Raw genomic sequence first — 17,292 nt, 5'->3', positions numbered from 1 at the left:
ACAGCAAGCCAAGCAGCATCCGAGGAGCAGGAAAGCTGACATTTCGGGTCTGGACCCTTCTTCAAAAAAATGTAGAACGGTCTAGGCCCGAAACATCAGCTTTCCTGCTCCTCTGATGCTGCTTGGCCTGCTGTATTCATCCAGCACAACTCTTTATAGTAAACACATTTATTGTCTAAGAAAGTACTGCTAATTTTTTACAATGTAATTTAAACTGTATCTCTTTAACCCTATAACTGCACACAGACTCAATTACAAATAAGACAGATGAAAAGGAGATGGTTTGACACAAATATTAAGGTGGAAAAATATAGTCAGGAAAACAAAATTTCCAAGATCACAAGTTCAGTCCATATGGTGAGTTAAATTTCTTCTCAGTTCTTTTGATTTTAGCAAAGTTGACATAGTTTTGCACGAAGAGTGATTGTCATTTTTTGATTCGATAGATGATTGGATAGATCTAGATCTTTTCTTGCAGTACAATTAAGTTTCTTGGGTTTTGTTTTGTGTTCTCACTCACACAGAGCGAAGGCAAAAACAAGTTTTCTCTTTGCCCACTCTGGATGGTTATGGCAGCACTGCTCCCACTAGTGTGTAGCAAACTACATTTTAACCGATTTATCGCGTGTTGTCAAGCAGTTCTTCCCCAGCTCAAACATTTTTGGTGTTTGTCAGACACCATGGGGTCACAATCTCTCTGCTCCAAAAGCAACATCATCTCGTAAAGCTAAAAAAAAAGCGCAATTTGATTTTTCCAAGTTGCAAACCTCTCTTGCAATTTCAGCTACTTGGCAGTGTCTGCCTTCCATTCCAGATTATAGTCTAAAACACAAAAATATGTGGTCCCTTTCAGCCCTGGCAACATTTCAGATAAGTACTGAATGTTGATGCTCCAGAATTAGCTGAGCCTAATGTCCAAGATGTTCCATTACATCAACTAAACTGCTCTCCTTGACACTCTGTAAAATTGCTCATGTAATGCTGTCTTCAAAATGGAGGAGAAATCCAATCAAGCCAATCTCCACTCTAGCAGCTCTGATGAAGGGTCTAGGCCCGAAACGTCAGCTTTTGTGCTCCTGAGATGCTGCTTGGCCTGCTGTGTTCATCCAGCCTCACATTTTATTATCTTGGAATCTCCAGCATCTGCAGTTCCCATTATCTCTCTCTCTCTCCACTCTAGCAGTTGACTACTTAGCTGCAGATCCATCATAGAGGACACCACATCATCAGCAGCGAATATAGCATATTAAAAAAGTACCAGTAAATTGTTTCTTCATCCCCCAATAGGAAAAATCAGTAAACCCTGTGAATAACTGGACAAAAAGACGAAGAACTACAGATCCTAGAAGTCAGAGACGAAAACAGAAATCGATGGAAAAACTCAGCAGGTCTGGCAGCATCTGTGGAGAGATAGCAGAGTTAACGTTTTGGATCCAGTGAAATTCTTCGGAACTTATGGTAGCTAGGAAAAGGTTGGTACACATGCTGAAGGCACAGTGTGTGGAATGGGGGAGGGAGTAAACAATAGGTGGAGATGAAGCCCGGAGACAGGGAGAAAAAACAGTTAAGCAGATAAAGGAATTGGTAACAGTCAGTCTGGGAGATTGAGTGACTGATAATGAGGACAATTAGTGGCTGACAATGGGTTGCTTGTGGCAACAACCCAGGTGATGACAAGGTCTGGTGTGTGGGGCTGGGGGAAGGGCATGGGAGAAGTGGTCAGGTCCTAAAATTATTGAACTTGATATTGATCCTAAAGCTGCAGGTTCCAAGTGGGAAAATGAGATGCTGTTCTTCCAGCTTGTGCTGAGCTTCACTGGAGCACACTGTTACAGTTCCAGAATAACTTCCCTGCTTTTATATTCTATATCATGATGAATTCACAGATCAGAGAATCCCTACAGTTTGGGAACAAGACCTTCGGCCCAACAAGTTGACACCAACTCAGAGCATGCCACCCAGGTCCATCCCCCAATAACTCACCTAATCTACACATCCCCAAACACTATAGGCAATTTAGCATGGCCAATCCACCCAGCCTTTATATCTTTGACCTGTGGGAGGAAACCCACGCACACACAGGGAGAATGTGCAAACTCTGCACAGACAGTTGCCCAAGGGTGGAATCAAACCCAGGTCCCTGGCGCTGTGAGGCTGCAGTGCTAACTACTGAACCACCGTGCTGCCCTGATTTATTTATGGGATTTCCTCTGCTGAACTAATTTATCAACTTTTTTTTATTCATTCATGAGATGAAGGCATTGCTGGCTAGGCAGTATTTATTGCCCATCCGTAATTGCCCAGAGGGCAGTTAAGAGTCAGCCATATTGCTGTGGGTCTGGGGTCACACGGAGGCCATACCAGGTAAGGATGGCAGTTTCCTTCTCCAAAGGGCGGAGTCTGCACATTCTCCCTGTGTTTGCATGGGTTTCCTCTGTCTGCTCTAGTTTCCTCCCACAGGCCAAAGATATAAAGGCTGGGTGAATTGGCCATGCTAAATTGCCTGTAGTGTTTAGGGATGTGTAGATTAGGTGAGTTATTGGGGGATTGGCCTGGGTGGCATGCTCTGAGTTGGTGTCAACTTGTTGGGCCGAAGGTCTTGTCCCCAAACTGTAGGGATTCTCTGATCTATGAACCAGATGGGGTTTTCTGGCAATTGGTAATGGATTCACAGTCATCATTAGATTCTTAATTCCAGTTTTTTTTTAAATTGAATTCAATTTCCACCATTTGCCATGGTGGGATTTGAACCCAGGTCCCCAGAACATTATCTAGGTCTCTGGATTAACAGTCCAGCGATAATAACGCTAAGCCATCACCTCCCCAAGTTAATCTGTCCTGTTAACTTTAAGGATATAGGTATTTTCACTCAAAGTCCCACATTTCCTCGACACGTCTCAGTATTTTCCCATAATTACATATTCCTATGTGTTGTCTGACATTCCCAAAATTACCTTATACTTATCTGGGTTGAACTCCCAATCTTCTGCCCACATCACCAATCTAATGATATCTTCCTGCAGGCTACAACTGTATTTCTCGCTATCAATGACGCAGCCAATTCTTGTGCAATCTGCAAACTTCTTGCTCATTCCTCATACATTTATACTTAAATCATTAGTATATACTACAAAAAGCAACATCTCCTACTGAGCCCTGCAGAACTCCAAAAGAATCAGCAGAAGAGCCAGGAGGAGACATGAGAAGTTGTTGGCAGATAGGATCAGGGTAAACCCTAAGGCTTTCTATAGGTATTTAAGGAATAAAAGAATGACGAAAGTAAGATTAGGCCCAATCAAGGATAGTAGTGGTAAATTGTGTGTGGAGTCAGATGAGATAGGGGAAGCGCTAAATGAATATTTTTCAACAGTATTCACTCTAGAAAACGACAATGTTGTTGAGGAAAATACTGAGATACAGGCTACTAGACTAGGTGGGACTGAGGTACACAAGGAAGAGGTATTAGAAATCCTACAGAGGGTAAAGATAGATAAGTCCCCTGGGCCGGATGGGATTTATCCTAGGATCCTCTGGGAAGCCAGGGAGGAGATTGCCGAGCCTTTGGCATTGATCTTTAACACGTCATTGTCTACAGGAATAGTGCCAGATGGCTGGAGGATAGCAAATGTGGTTCCCCTGTTCAAGAAGGGGAGTAGAGACAACCCTGGTAATTATAGACCAGTGAGCCTTACCTCAGTTGTTGGTAAAGTGTTGGAAAAGGTTATAAGGGATAGGATTTATAATCATCTAGAAAAGAATACATTGATTAGGGATAGTCAGCACGGTTTTGTGAAGGGAAGGTCGTGCCTCACAAACCTTATTGAGTTCTTTGAGAAGGTGACCAAACTGGTAGATGAGAGTAAACCGGTTGATGTGGTGTATATGGATTTCAGCAAGGCGTTTGATAAGATTCCCCACAATAGGCTATTGTACAAAATGTGGAGGAATGGAATTGTGGGAGATATAGCAGTTTGGATCGGAAATTGGCTTGCTGAAAGAAGACAGAGGGTGGTAGTTGATGGGAAATGTTCATCCTGGAGACCAGTTACTAGTGGTGTATCGCAACGGTCAGCGTTGGGTCCACTGCTGTTTGTCATTTTTATAAATGACCTGGATGAGGGCGTAGAAGGATGGGTTAGTAAATTTGCAGACGACACTAAGGTCGGTGGAGTTGTGGATAGTGACGAAGGATGCTATAGGTTGCAGAGATACATAGATAAGCTGCAGAGCTGGGCTGAGAGGTGGCAAATGGAATTTAATGCAGACAAGTGTGAGGTGATGCACTTTGGTTGGAGTAACCGGAATGCAAAGTACAGGGCTAATGGTAAGATTCTTAGCAGTGTAGATGAGCAGAGAGATCTCGGTGTCCATGTACACAGATCCTTGAAAGTTGCCACCCAGGTTGGCAGGGCTGTTAAGGCGGCGTACAGTGTTTTAGCTTTTATTAATAGAGGGATCGAGTTCCAGAACCAAGAGGTTATGGTGAAGCTATACAAAACTCTGGTGCGGCCGCACTTGGAGTATTGTGTACAGTTCTGGTCACCGCATTATAAGAAGGATGTGGAAGCTTTGGAAAGGGTGCAGAGGAGATTTACTAGGATGTTGCCTGGTATGGAGGGAAGGTCTTATGAGGAAAGGCTGAGGGTCTTGAGGCTGTTTTCATTAGGTAGAAGAAGGTTGAGAGGTGACTTAATTGAAACACATAAAATAATCAGAGGGTTAGATAGGGTGGATAGGGAGAGCCTTTTTCCTAGGATGGTGACGGCAGGCATGAGGGGGCATAGCTTTAAATTGAGGGGTGAAAGATATAGGACAGATGTCAGAGAGTAGTAAGGGAGTGGAACGCTTTGCCTGCAACAGAAGTAGATTCGCCAACTTTAGGAACATATAAGTCATCATTGAACAAGCATATGGATGTACATGGAATAGTGTAGGTTAGATGGGCTTGAGATAGGAATGACAGGTCGGCACAACATCGAGGGCCGAAGGACCTGTACTGTGCTGTAATGTTCTATGTTCTATGTTCTTCCTGCCACAAAGAAAATCAACAATTACACTGTATTTCCAGCCGCTGAGCCAATTTTTATCCAGCTTGCTACATTTCCCCAAATTCCATAGGCTTTAATTGTTTTTCTTCGTTTGCCATGTGGGGCTTTATTGAAAGACTTATTAAAAATCCATTTAGACTCTATCACCTGAAGCACCCTTGTCAATCCTCATTTTTTACTTCCTCATAAAATTCAATCAAGCTAGTCAGACATGATGTTTCCTTGACAAGTACATGCTAACATAACGGATCAATCTGTGCTTAAGACAGGTTATTATATTTCTCAGTAAAGATTCCAATAATATGATGCTACTGAGGTTGAACAGACTGGTCTATAATTATTTGGTTAAATCCTTACTCAACTTTTGAAACAAAGGAACAATATTTTCAGTCATCCGGTCTTCTGGCTCCACATTTGTGTCTAATGAGGAATGGAAAATGATGGTCAGATCTTCTATCATTCCTTTCTCGGCTTCTTATAACAGCCTGATGTGTTTGTCATCCTGCCGTTGTGATTTGTCTCCTTTCAATGATGTTAATTTCTTCTACCCCCTTGTTTATCACATCAAATACTTCACATTACTCTTTAACTGCAATATTTGCAATGTCCTCTTTCTGAAGACAGATGCAAAGTATTCATTAAGAGCCATATCAGCATCTTCCACCACTACACAAATGTTGGCATGTAAGAAAGGCACTATCACAATGATCATGGGGGACATCAATGTGCAGGTGAACTGGGAAAATGAGGATAGTTGCAGATCTCAAGAAAAATGAAACTGTCAAATGTCCATGAAGTTGTTTTTTTTGAAGCACCTTATGCTAGAGCCTACTAATAGGATTTGGTGTTGTGTAATGAGGCAGACTAAAGTTGAAGGTACACTGGACAATGAAGAAGGCTATCTAAGATTACAAAGAGATCTTGATTAATTAGGTCAATGGGCTGAGGATAAATATGAGGTATTGATTTTGGTAGAACAAACAAGGGCAATTAATGGTAGTTTCCTAGGTAGTGTTGTAGTGCAGAGAGACCTAGGGGTTCAGGAACATAACTTTTTGAAATGTGCATCCCAGGTGGACAGGGCGGTTAAGAAGGGGTTTAGCATACTTGCCTTCATTGCTTAGACCCTTGAGTACAGAAGTTGGGATTTTTGGGTTGTACGGGATGTTGGCATGGCCTCTTCTGGAGTACTTTGTGTAGTTCTGGTCATCCTGTTGTATGAAGGATACAACTAAACTGCAGAGGGTTCAGAGAAGATTTACCATGGGACCCAGGGCACTTTTGATTGCCCTTACTTTATCTTCCAGTGGGTGTAACCTGATCTTGTTAACTCTGTAGTGGCTGCGATGCCTTTGCCACTCGAAGACAAGAATGAAATTCTACCAAGGCCCTCCTGTTGCAAGGGCTCTCCCCATGTGTTACACACTGCCTGTATTGGACATTATATTTGCCAAGTATCTGTCCATCCTGCTAGCCCGTCCGAGTTTTCGTGCAGCCTGTTAGCTTCCTTCTCACAGCATACAATGCCACCCAACTTAGTGTTGCCTGCAAATTTGGAGATATTGCATTCAATCCCTCATCCAAATTGTCAGTGTGTACTGTGAACAGCTACAAGTGTCAAAAATACTGACACTCTGATTGCTGAATCTGAAAAGGCAGTACCAAAGTCAGAGACTGTTCATGTGTAAGTAAAGGGTGACTTAGTGACAGATACCAGCCTCTGTGCAGTTAATTCAGTGGCGACAAGAGTAAAGCACGATGGCTGAAAAAAATTCCTCATTTCAATTCTAAACTGTGACTGCTTTCTTCCTCTAGGTTTGCATGAAATGGCACTTGCAGAAGTGTGGAATTGCTTCTGGTCAACATGCAAGATGGCCTTGTTTGTCTGATTATCCCTACACCTTCCTGGAAAACTTCCGGGCATTTACTTAGGTCCTCAATCAGGAAGCCATTTTCTAATCGAAAAATGTTGAGCCAATCTAGGTGACTCTCTCTCAAACAAGTTCACCCCATCAAATTTGGGGATTTTACGACGATTCACTGGTAACTGAACCAGCTGCTATTCATAACAGACCAGAACCGAAATTGTCCCCTTAAACCGTAAAACTTCCCCAGTCTAGGTTCTCAGCCTAGCCAAGGTCTTGCAAAAACTTAAGGGCTGGAGTCGAGAGCGAGTTTTGTTAAAAACTGGTTCTGCGATCTCTGCCCAGTGAAGCGGTTGAAGCTTCTCACTGGATGTTTTTAAAGCAAGGCTAGATAAATTTTTGAACTGTGAAGGAATTAAGGGTTATGGTGAGTGAACGGGTAAGTGGAGCTGAGACTCAAAAAGATCAGCCATGATCTTATTAAATGGTGGGGCAGGCTCGAGGGGCCAGATGGCCTACTCCTGCTTCTAGTTCTTATGTTCTTATGATACAGCCATGCCAGTATCGAAATCCACTAGAACCAGACGACCATTTAACTAGATGTTTATTTTGATTGGTTCAGATTTGCATGTTGCTGAGCAATTTAATTTTGTTCTAAACAGATATAGGTGGATTTTTCATAGTATGAACTCTCCTGGTAACTGGCCGAAGGTCTATGGATAATCAGACAAACAAGGCCACCTTGCATGTTGACCAGAAGCAATTCTACACTTCGGCAAGTGCCATTTCATGCAAACCTAGAGGAAGAAAGCTGTCACAGTCTAGAATTGAAATGAACTCAACATAGATCCACGAGGACTCTCTAGCTGTCTCATGTCTGCAGGGAGCAATTACAATGGCTTGCTGACCTGGATCCTGAAGAAAATTTTAACTGTTTGGCCAAGGCTTGGCTACGTTTTGGGGTTTTGCTGTAAACCGACCTACAGTCCCTCTGAGTAGGATATGTCGGGAGCGAGGCTATGTAATTACCTGCACTCAAGTTCACTCAGGCTGGTGAGTGTGTCCACTTCCATCAGAATAGCCTGTATAGCCTTCTCAATGACAAATTGAGTTGTAGCACTTGTTGGGCTTCAGTTAGTAGGCATTTTTACATAGTTACATCATTAATCCCACATACCAAATGATCTCTAAGCATCTCATTAAGGATTAAACCCAAGTGACGGGCTTCTGCCAGTCATTTTAACCTAGCCAAAAATCCTGATATGGATTCCTCTGGTTCTTGAATTGCCAAGTAAAACCAATAGTACCCCAGAATTACAGGAGACTTGGGGTCATAATATGCTTTATCTAGATATGTCAATTCTTGAAACGTTTTAGTATCTGGTGCCACAGAGAAAGTCAGGCTCCTATTAACTGAAAAAGCTTTGACTCCAAAGGCTATCAGAAGAATTCCGTGTTGCTTTTCGTTTGCCAGAAAAAGAGAAACATTCTTTCCATATACAGGGCCCATTCTTTGATGGCAGGGTTGAATGATCAAGCTTCCCAAACAAAGGCATTGTGTAGAAACCCAACTCAAAGTCGACTGCTGTGAGTGTATTTCTTCAAGATGGTGCTTTGCTCTTGTTGCCACTGAAATAACTCCTGAGGCTGGCATCCCATCACCAAGTCACCTCTTATTTGTACAAGAACAGTCCTTAACTTTAATACTGCCTCTTCAGAATCAGTAATCGGAGTGTCAGTATTTCTGACACTTCCAACTGTTCACAGTACACATTAATGATTTGGGCAAAGGATTTGACTGCAATATCTGCAAATTTACAGATGGCATTAAACTGGGGGTAGTGTGTGCTGCGAGAAGGATGCTGAGAAGGTCAGGGTAACTTAGACAGGCTAGCTGAGTGAACAAATGCTTGGCAAATGCAATATAATGGGGATATATGTGAGGCTATCCACTTTGGTGGCAAAAACCAGAAGGTAGATTATCATCTGAGCAGCGGCAGTTGCAGGAAAGGTGAGGTGCAACGAGACTTGGGTGTCACGGTGGGCAGATGGTTTGCTGATGGTTGGCATGCAGGTGTAGCAGGCAGTGAGGAAAGCCAATGGCAGGCTAGTCTTCATAGTGAGAGGATTTGAATATTGAAGTCTTACAGCAGTTATACAAGGCCTAGGTGAGGCCACACACTGAGTTATTTTGTGCAGTTTTAGTCTCCTAGTCTGAAGAAGGACATTCTTGCTACCGAAGGAATCCAGCGAAGGTTCACTAGACTGATTCCTGGGATGGCAGGACAGACAATCTGTTTTAAGTAACTGCTGACTGCAGACTGAAAGATGCAGCTGATGATCCCCACAGCCATTTGGTTAGAATTAATGTCAAATCAGTTACAAGCTGTTGTGGCTTGGACAGTCTCAATGTAGAGCCTCAGTCCAAGAGTCTGCTGTTGCAGGGGGCTGCACTGAACTTCTGCAGCCTCCTTGAAGAGCCAGAGCCTCTAAGTGCTTATCAGAAAAATCCAAGAAACTGACTTCTGTCATGTTGTGTCATAGGTATATGTTCTTACAAGTAACCACCCTGCCTACTTAAGGTAAAGTACTTCCTATGCACGAATTGAATCCACACCATTGGCATTATTCAGCATCAGAAACCAGCTATCTAGCCAACTGAGCTAACCTACTGCCTGGCCACTGGCACACTGCTTTCCATTAAACCTTTCTGCTTTTGAAGTTTGAGGCTACTCTCACTGTTCCTCTTCCTCACAGCTGCTGCTCCATTCAAATTGAGCTAGTGATAATCACAGATCTGATGAGGTGGTGCTGGAGTTTCCTGTTTCCGGAAGCTAAACCAGGCAAATACAGGAAAGAAGTATCAGAGATAATGGGAACTGCAGATGCTGGAGAATTCCAAGATAATAAAATGTGAGGCTGGATGAACACAGCAGGCCAAGCAGCGTCTCAGGAGCACAAAAGCTGACGTTTCGGGCCTGGACCCTTCATCGTCCAGGGTCCAGGTCTGTCTGAAGGGTCCAGGACCGAAACGTCAGCTTTTGTGCTCCTGAGATGCTGCTTGGCCTGCTGTGTTCATCCAGCTTCACATTTTATTATCTTGAAATACAGGAAAGAAGCTGGAAACTGTTCTTGATCATTCACAAAGTACAACAGACTAGGAATCCAATGAACTAATTACCTGCAAGTGAGAGCCTTTTTTTGTGCTGATTGGTGACGCAGACTAATTAATTGCACAGGGTTTTATGCAGATTAGGTACTGGGAAAATGGATTTGGGTACAAATTGTCTTCTAAGAGCCAGCCTTGTACATACCAGGTTTAAAGGACAGCTGCTGGGAATGGTGCAGCAAGTGGCGCACTGCAATTTGTACACAGGAGGGGCAGGGTTAAAATCAGATTGATAACTTACATGTGATAACTCCTGCTGGAAAATGCACGTGTACAGCTGAGATCTCATCATGATTGTCAGAGTTCCAGTGACGATGAAGTAATCGCACATATACGCAGTTTGATAGCATCAATACCAAAGTCTGAATAGAAATTGAACAGATTGGACAAGAGATTGCCAAAAACTGAAGCGTGCAGAATTTTTCAGAGAATACAAATGTTCATGAGAAAGAAAATGCATTAGGTAGCATTTTTATAGCCAATGGATATATATGAAGTGCAGCCACTACTCATAATGCAGAAAAATGCTGTAGCTAATTTGGAAACAGTAGGCTATCACAGACAGCAATGAGACAAATGGTTTAGAAACCTGTTCTTCATTATGATAGTTGTGGATCTATAAATGCTGGCTAAGAGAACTTGTCTGTTTTCCTCTGAGCAGCACCATGGGATCTTTACATCCATGTGAAAGGGCAGACAGAGTCTCTACTTAATATCTTATCTGAAAAAACAGCACCTGCAAGAATACAGCAATGATACATTTGCCAAGATTGCATCGCAAATCTCTGAAGTGGATTTCCTGCTCAGATGTGGGAATTCAACCACTGATTCAGGGTTTGAGATATATTAAGTGAAGCTCAACTCAAACATTAAATGAAGTACTGTGCTCTTTAACATAAATCTGTCTGGTTTTCTTATTTCCTGTTCTGGTATAGTCACAGTGACCCTTTGAAGAACTGCTCTACATTTAGATTCAGTTGGCTGTTTTGATTTAATAAAGTCTGTTTGATAAAAGCATTGCTCGTCTCTAACTTGTGATAATTTCTGAGTCATGATCATGTGGTAACTGCTGAAGATATGAGATTTCATAACTTTTCTCACAAGGAAACACACTACCTTCAGCCTGGTCAAGTCAAATCAATTGTACAATCAATGTTATTAGTTGTCAAGATCCATATATTGGCTTATCAGTTTAACAGGGCATACTGGAGAATATATAAACACCAACACAGCATCTAACGGGTTACAGAATTTGCAATGCAGCGTAATACCAGCAGCATGGGTTCGATTCCTGCACCAACTGAGATGACCATGAAGGAATGCCTTTCTTAACCTCTCCCTTGCTTAAGGTTAAACCACACCCAGTCACCTCTCTCCAGTGAGAGATCAGCCCTATAGTCCAGTAGGACCAAGATGACTTTAGCTTTCCCTTTTACCCTGCTACAAACAGGGCCATTGATGACTTAATTCTCTTAAGAAACATTTTAACAAATGTGGTCAAAACCACAAAGTTTTATGGGAAACAGAAGTTCTACGATAACAAGCGTGTCAAACAACTTTCTTTGATATCATCATCCATGAGATAAAGCTAATAAAACTGAATGAAATTGCCAGGCTGTGTTGAGTCCTGCTCTTAAATTATGAGGAAAGAGATGGTCAATGCTATCAGAGATAATGGGAACTGCAGCTGCTGGAGAATTCGAGATAACAAAGTGTGGAGCTTGATGAACACAGCAGGCCAAGCAGCATCTCAGGAGCACAAAAGCTGACGTTTCACGCCTAGACACTTCATCAGCAACGCTATATCATAATTGGAACGCCTTCATGAAACTAGTGATGTGTTAGTTAATATTTATCAGGTCATGACAACTCTCTACAAAGCCACAACATATCTTAGATTTTAACAACATTCTAATGATTCAGATTCTATTAAATTAAAGAATCAGCTCATAATAGAAGAGCACACCAGGATTGCATAAAGTAAAAGAAAAATACTGACGATGCTGGAAACCTGAAATAAAAACAGCAAGTGCTGGAGAAACTCAGCAGATCGCCAACACTTTCTGATTTTATTTCAGTTGCTGCCAGACCTGCTGAGCTTATCCAGTCCTTTCTGTGCATAATGTTCCGTGGTGTATATCAGTAGGATGGATAGATAGTAAGTTCATTGAGAAGATTGCTGGTAATCTGCTGTAAACCCAGGTTGGTCCAATTCTTCTGGTCAGCATCAATATGAGCTCATTGATCCTGCTCTCAAAGATTCCTGCAATCCCAACCTTTTAAAACTTTTTTTCAGCTGTATCTTCCAGTCCCAGCGATAACACTAAGGAGTCATTTACAGTTATTCACAGAGAAGGTGACTGGGTCTCGAGAAGTGACAGAAGAAGGATGGATGTGTCCCTTTCTAACAACAGCAGCTGTCACATTAAGGTAGTGTTTTTCTTTAAAAAGCCAAGACATTCAATAAGTGAGTGAATTAATATATGGATAAGGAGATGGGGGAGTGAGTGAATCAAGGGTGAGGGTTGCGGTGTATGTGTGGATTGCTGGGTGAATGGCTGAAGTGGGTAGATGAGTGAGTTGATGAGGTGATTGATGTCAGTAGAAAGTAACTGGCAAGTGAGTCAAAAGGGTTTTTAGGCCTTGGTGGCAGCTTGGTGGTTGGGGAGTTGTTGGGTGCTGAATAGGGGTGCATTTGCATCATTAAGGGTAGTTGGATTTGGTGCAGGGTGTATTCAGGTTATTATGGGGAGGTAGGCAGTGAGACCTGGAAAGTGTGTTCCAGTCAGCAGTGCTGTTGGTTGGTTGGACGTCTAGCCTGGTCTGGTCATGTGGGGAGATGGTTGAGTGTTCAGGGTATACATCTGGTCAGGTTGTTACAGGAAGGTCAGGTCTGGTTCGAGGTAGTTGTGTGGTTGGAGTACATTCAGATCTCATGACAGTGTCTTAGTTGGGTTGTCGAGGAATAGTAGTTGAATCTCATTGGGGTGGGGGATTTGTCAGATGACAGAGGGGTAGCTGGGTGGTCAGCAAGATAGTTAGGCTGGCTCGAAAGGGTGATTAGGCCTCAGTTGTGGCTCTCAGTCAAGGTACACATCACATCCACTAAGTTAGGCAAGGTTTTAAACTGTGCAACATATCTTGGGTAAGTATGCCATTACGTGCTAGTATTTTTTGACCCAAATTGCCACCTCGAGCTCAGGAATTCTCCACAGATCTGATATGAATCTTCTAACTTATATCTCATTTTGACAATGTGGAGTCTGGATAATGTGTCTCATTTCTGGAATTTGTAAGCTTTCAGCAAAATTTAAAGAGCCAGAAAAGATATTGGTGAACACAATGCAGAAAAGATACCTGGGAAATGAATGCATTTGATCTGGTGAAAAGTTATGGCTCTGGTCAGTAATAAAAATGTGAACAAATGAAAAATTGAATTTGTGGCATATTATAGATTGCCAGATAAGTACAAAATGGAAAGCAACCTGATCACTAAAAACAGAGGAAGTGTTTGAGGACAGGGATATTGTTTAAATGGATAAATTCAATTAATCATAAATAAATCGCAAAAACCCAGTAATTTGGAATCAGGGTTGCTAAATACAAGGCATGATAACTTCATTATCTGCCGCATCAGGGAAGCCATAGGGGATAGTGCTTGGGTTAATACATAAAGTCATACAGCTCGAAAACAGACCTTTCAGTCCAACCAGTCCATGCTAAATATAATCCCAAATTAAAATAGTCCCACCAGCCTGCTCCTGGCCCATATCCCTCCAAATCTTAAGAAAAACCGAAAGGGCTGTGGACACTGTAAACCAGGAACAAAAATTCAGTTCTGAGGAAGGATCACCGGAACTGAAATGTGAACTCTGATTTTCTCTTCACAGATGCTGCCAGGCCTGCTGAGCTTTTCCAGCAACTTTGTTTTTGTCCCTCCAAACCTTTCCTATTCATATATCCATCCAGATGTCTTTTAAATGTTGCAATTGTACCCACATCCTTAACTTCGTGAAGACGTTCATTTCACACACAAACCACCCACTGCGTAAAAAAATTGCCTCTTACATCTTTTTTAAAATTTCTTTCCTCTCACTTTAAAAATGTGTCCCCTAGTCTTGAAATTTCCCATCTTAGCAAAAAGACAACGACCAGCATCTCTATTTAAACTATAATGACTATAATAACAGTAAAACTGTAAAAAAATGTCTTTGATTAAACCTGCAATCCCATGAGCATTATCTCTGATCCCATGAGCAGCTGCAAGATCTAAGCTGCTCCTCATCAGAGATAGCAAACAATGTATAGAAAAATGATAAAATGGTATTATGTTTTGGGAGGGGTAAAGCTCAATTATTATTGAATGATTAAATTCAACATCAGACATGGGATATAGGACACAGGCCATTTGGCTGTAGGTGTCACTGTATGTTCCACTGAGCTTCTCCCATCTTCCCTCATCTAAATCTATCACCCTAACCCATTATTCTTTTCACCATGATATGCCTCTCTACCTTCCTCTGAAATGCAAGAATTTGCCACCAGTCCCTCAGATTGCAGGTTCCACATCTTCAGCCCTCTTGGTAAAGATGTTTCTTCAGAATTCTCAAGTGGATTCCTTGGTGACTATCTTATTTTGAGAGCCTATCGTTCTCTTCCTCAGAAGAGGGATTATTTTCTCCATATCCTCCCTATGAAAGCTTTTATTAACTTTAAATAAGCCTTTGTTAGATCACCCCTCAGACTTCTTTTCTCATGATCAAGGATTCAAAGTTACCAAAAAGCAGGGGCCTTTTATATCAACTCCAAAGGATAAACTTCAAAGAGATGAGGGAACAACTCAAACAGTTTTGATTGCAGCAAATTCTCCAACAATGGTATAAGAGATGACAAATGGAACACCTGAAAAACCAACATTGTGAGTGTACCTTTTATAATGTTATCCTTCCAGTTTAGAATATTGTCCATCTGAACATCTAAGCCTGTTTGTTGTTTTTTGAAGTTTTAATGTTTAATGCATATGACACATTCTTCAAAAATCAATCATCTTAGAGTTCACTACATTAAATTTAATCTATACTATCCATACTATCAGCCTTCACATGTCACACTGGGGTTATTTACAATCCTTTCCCACAATTAATCACACTTTCTATTTTTGTGTTACCTGCAATGTTTGATAAATATTTTCTCAATGCTGTAAACAAAATCACTTACATACTTTAGGCACAATAGTTTCAAACTGGGCTCCATAAGCACCTGTGTTTACATCTCTCTATACCAGAAAAGATACTGACTTGTTAGCCATTGTCAAAACTCCAGAACTCATCAAACATGGGAAACTGGCGCTCCTACAAGCATCTGAAAGAGCCTCTCCATTTCTCCTGCAGGGTGGGGCAATACCATAGGATGTACTTGATGCAAAGATCATGACTCTGTACAATTGTACAGATTGTTACAGCGATTGCAACAACCATCAAGACATTTATCTGCAAAGTGAAATGGGAAGGATGTAGATCCTGATTAAATGCACCTATCACAAATTACAACATGGTTTCAGAGCGGCTGTGAGCTGATGCAGATTATTCGAACTGCTGGAGAAAACTGACTGCCTACTACAACTGTACATTACGGTCACCTCTTTCCAGGCAAAATGATGAGTAAGGTCAACTAAGGCAGGCAACCTTATATACAGGATGGACTGAAAGGCTAAGATTGATATTTGACAGCTGCATGACCTTGATTGAGTCCCGTGAAAATTCCTGTATGTGCTGAAGCTGGCACAATCAACGTGTTTGTTTCTTCTGTAGTTGTTTCTTCCATGCCTGGCTGTTTGGTACACTGTATAAGAGAGATAATTTTGTTCCAAGTTGCGGGACTTCACCCCAGACTGGGATTGCGAATGGTGCCAGGAACAAGGTCAGCTTCCAGACCAGTTGTCGATCAAAAGGACCCCGATGGGCAGAAGGGCGTGAAGCTTATGGGCTTTTTCCTCGCTTTTTCCATCTTGTAATTTATTTAATAAATGTTCTCTTTTCATCATATTATTACTCAATATTATTATTATTATTCAATAAATGTTCATATTTAAGCAAATTGCTGTTGTCAAGCCTTCTCTTAACCACATTTAACCAAATCAGAAAAGAACCACTTGGTCACATGCTGATATTCACGACAATTTTGGTGACAAGGATGTGATTTTGGAAAATGTGTAAGAAAAGGGAAAAGCAACCTAATGTTCCGAAGACCTTCTGTATTCCAGGGTGGAATGTGGCAGACTCTGGATTTGGGTCTGTAACTAATATGTTAGCACAATTTGGACCCCCAAAAGGATAGGGCATCAGTGATAACTGGAAAAAGAGAAAACTGTAGACCAGGTTTCTGCACTGTACCTTGCAGAAGTTTTAACTCTTTGTGGTCTAGTTTGAATGCACCTTTGTTTGTCGGCTGCTAAATGTCATCGTGTACAATTTGTGTCTTTCTGTACATGCAGCTCAAGATCTGGGGCACTTTGAAATTTTAGTTTGCATTTTAGGAATGCGTGGTGATTTGAAAGTGTGTTGTGTGCCTGTATCTGTGTGGGACATGTTTGGTTAACAAAATGCCTTTTTAAGAAACCATTTGTAAAGCTTGGTAAAAATTTGTCTTTTGGAATTGGCTCCATGTTGTGTTTAGGATGGGTACATTTTAATTCCAGAAATTATCATGTATGGAATTTCATTTTCTGGCCAGAGTGAATTTCTAAATATTGTTTTAACACATGAGTGAATCTTTAACTCTGGATGATAAGATTGACCCATTGTCAATATCCAAGTGATAGGGACTTTGGAAAGTTGAAAATGCAACTCCACGTGAGAGAAGTTTAGGAAAGGCAAATTTAATAAAGGGGTGGGCTTTTCCTTCCTTCAAGGAGGAGAACAGACAGATGTCATAATTACAAGCAGGAATTTACCCCTACCTCCCTTTTAAATCCTGAGTAGATTGATGCTAATTAACTCATGCTGCATGACATGGTGTGGATGGAACTTGTTTTTGTTTAAGAATTGGAGACACTGAAGGCTGAACCCATTTGCAGAATTTTAACATTGCAACACAGTGACGGACGAAGCACCCTCAACTCATCAAGCCATTCATCAATAACATTCTTCAGTGTTGGGGAGGTAGTGTGGAAATGTTATTTGTAACGAGGAATCAAGAATCTTGAAACCAC

The sequence above is a fragment of the Stegostoma tigrinum genome, chromosome 2 (genome assembly GCF_030684315.1).
Source record: "Stegostoma tigrinum isolate sSteTig4 chromosome 2, sSteTig4.hap1, whole genome shotgun sequence".
Lineage (NCBI taxonomy): Eukaryota > Metazoa > Chordata > Chondrichthyes > Orectolobiformes > Stegostomatidae > Stegostoma > Stegostoma tigrinum.
Note: the sequence above shows the minus strand (reverse complement) of the source record.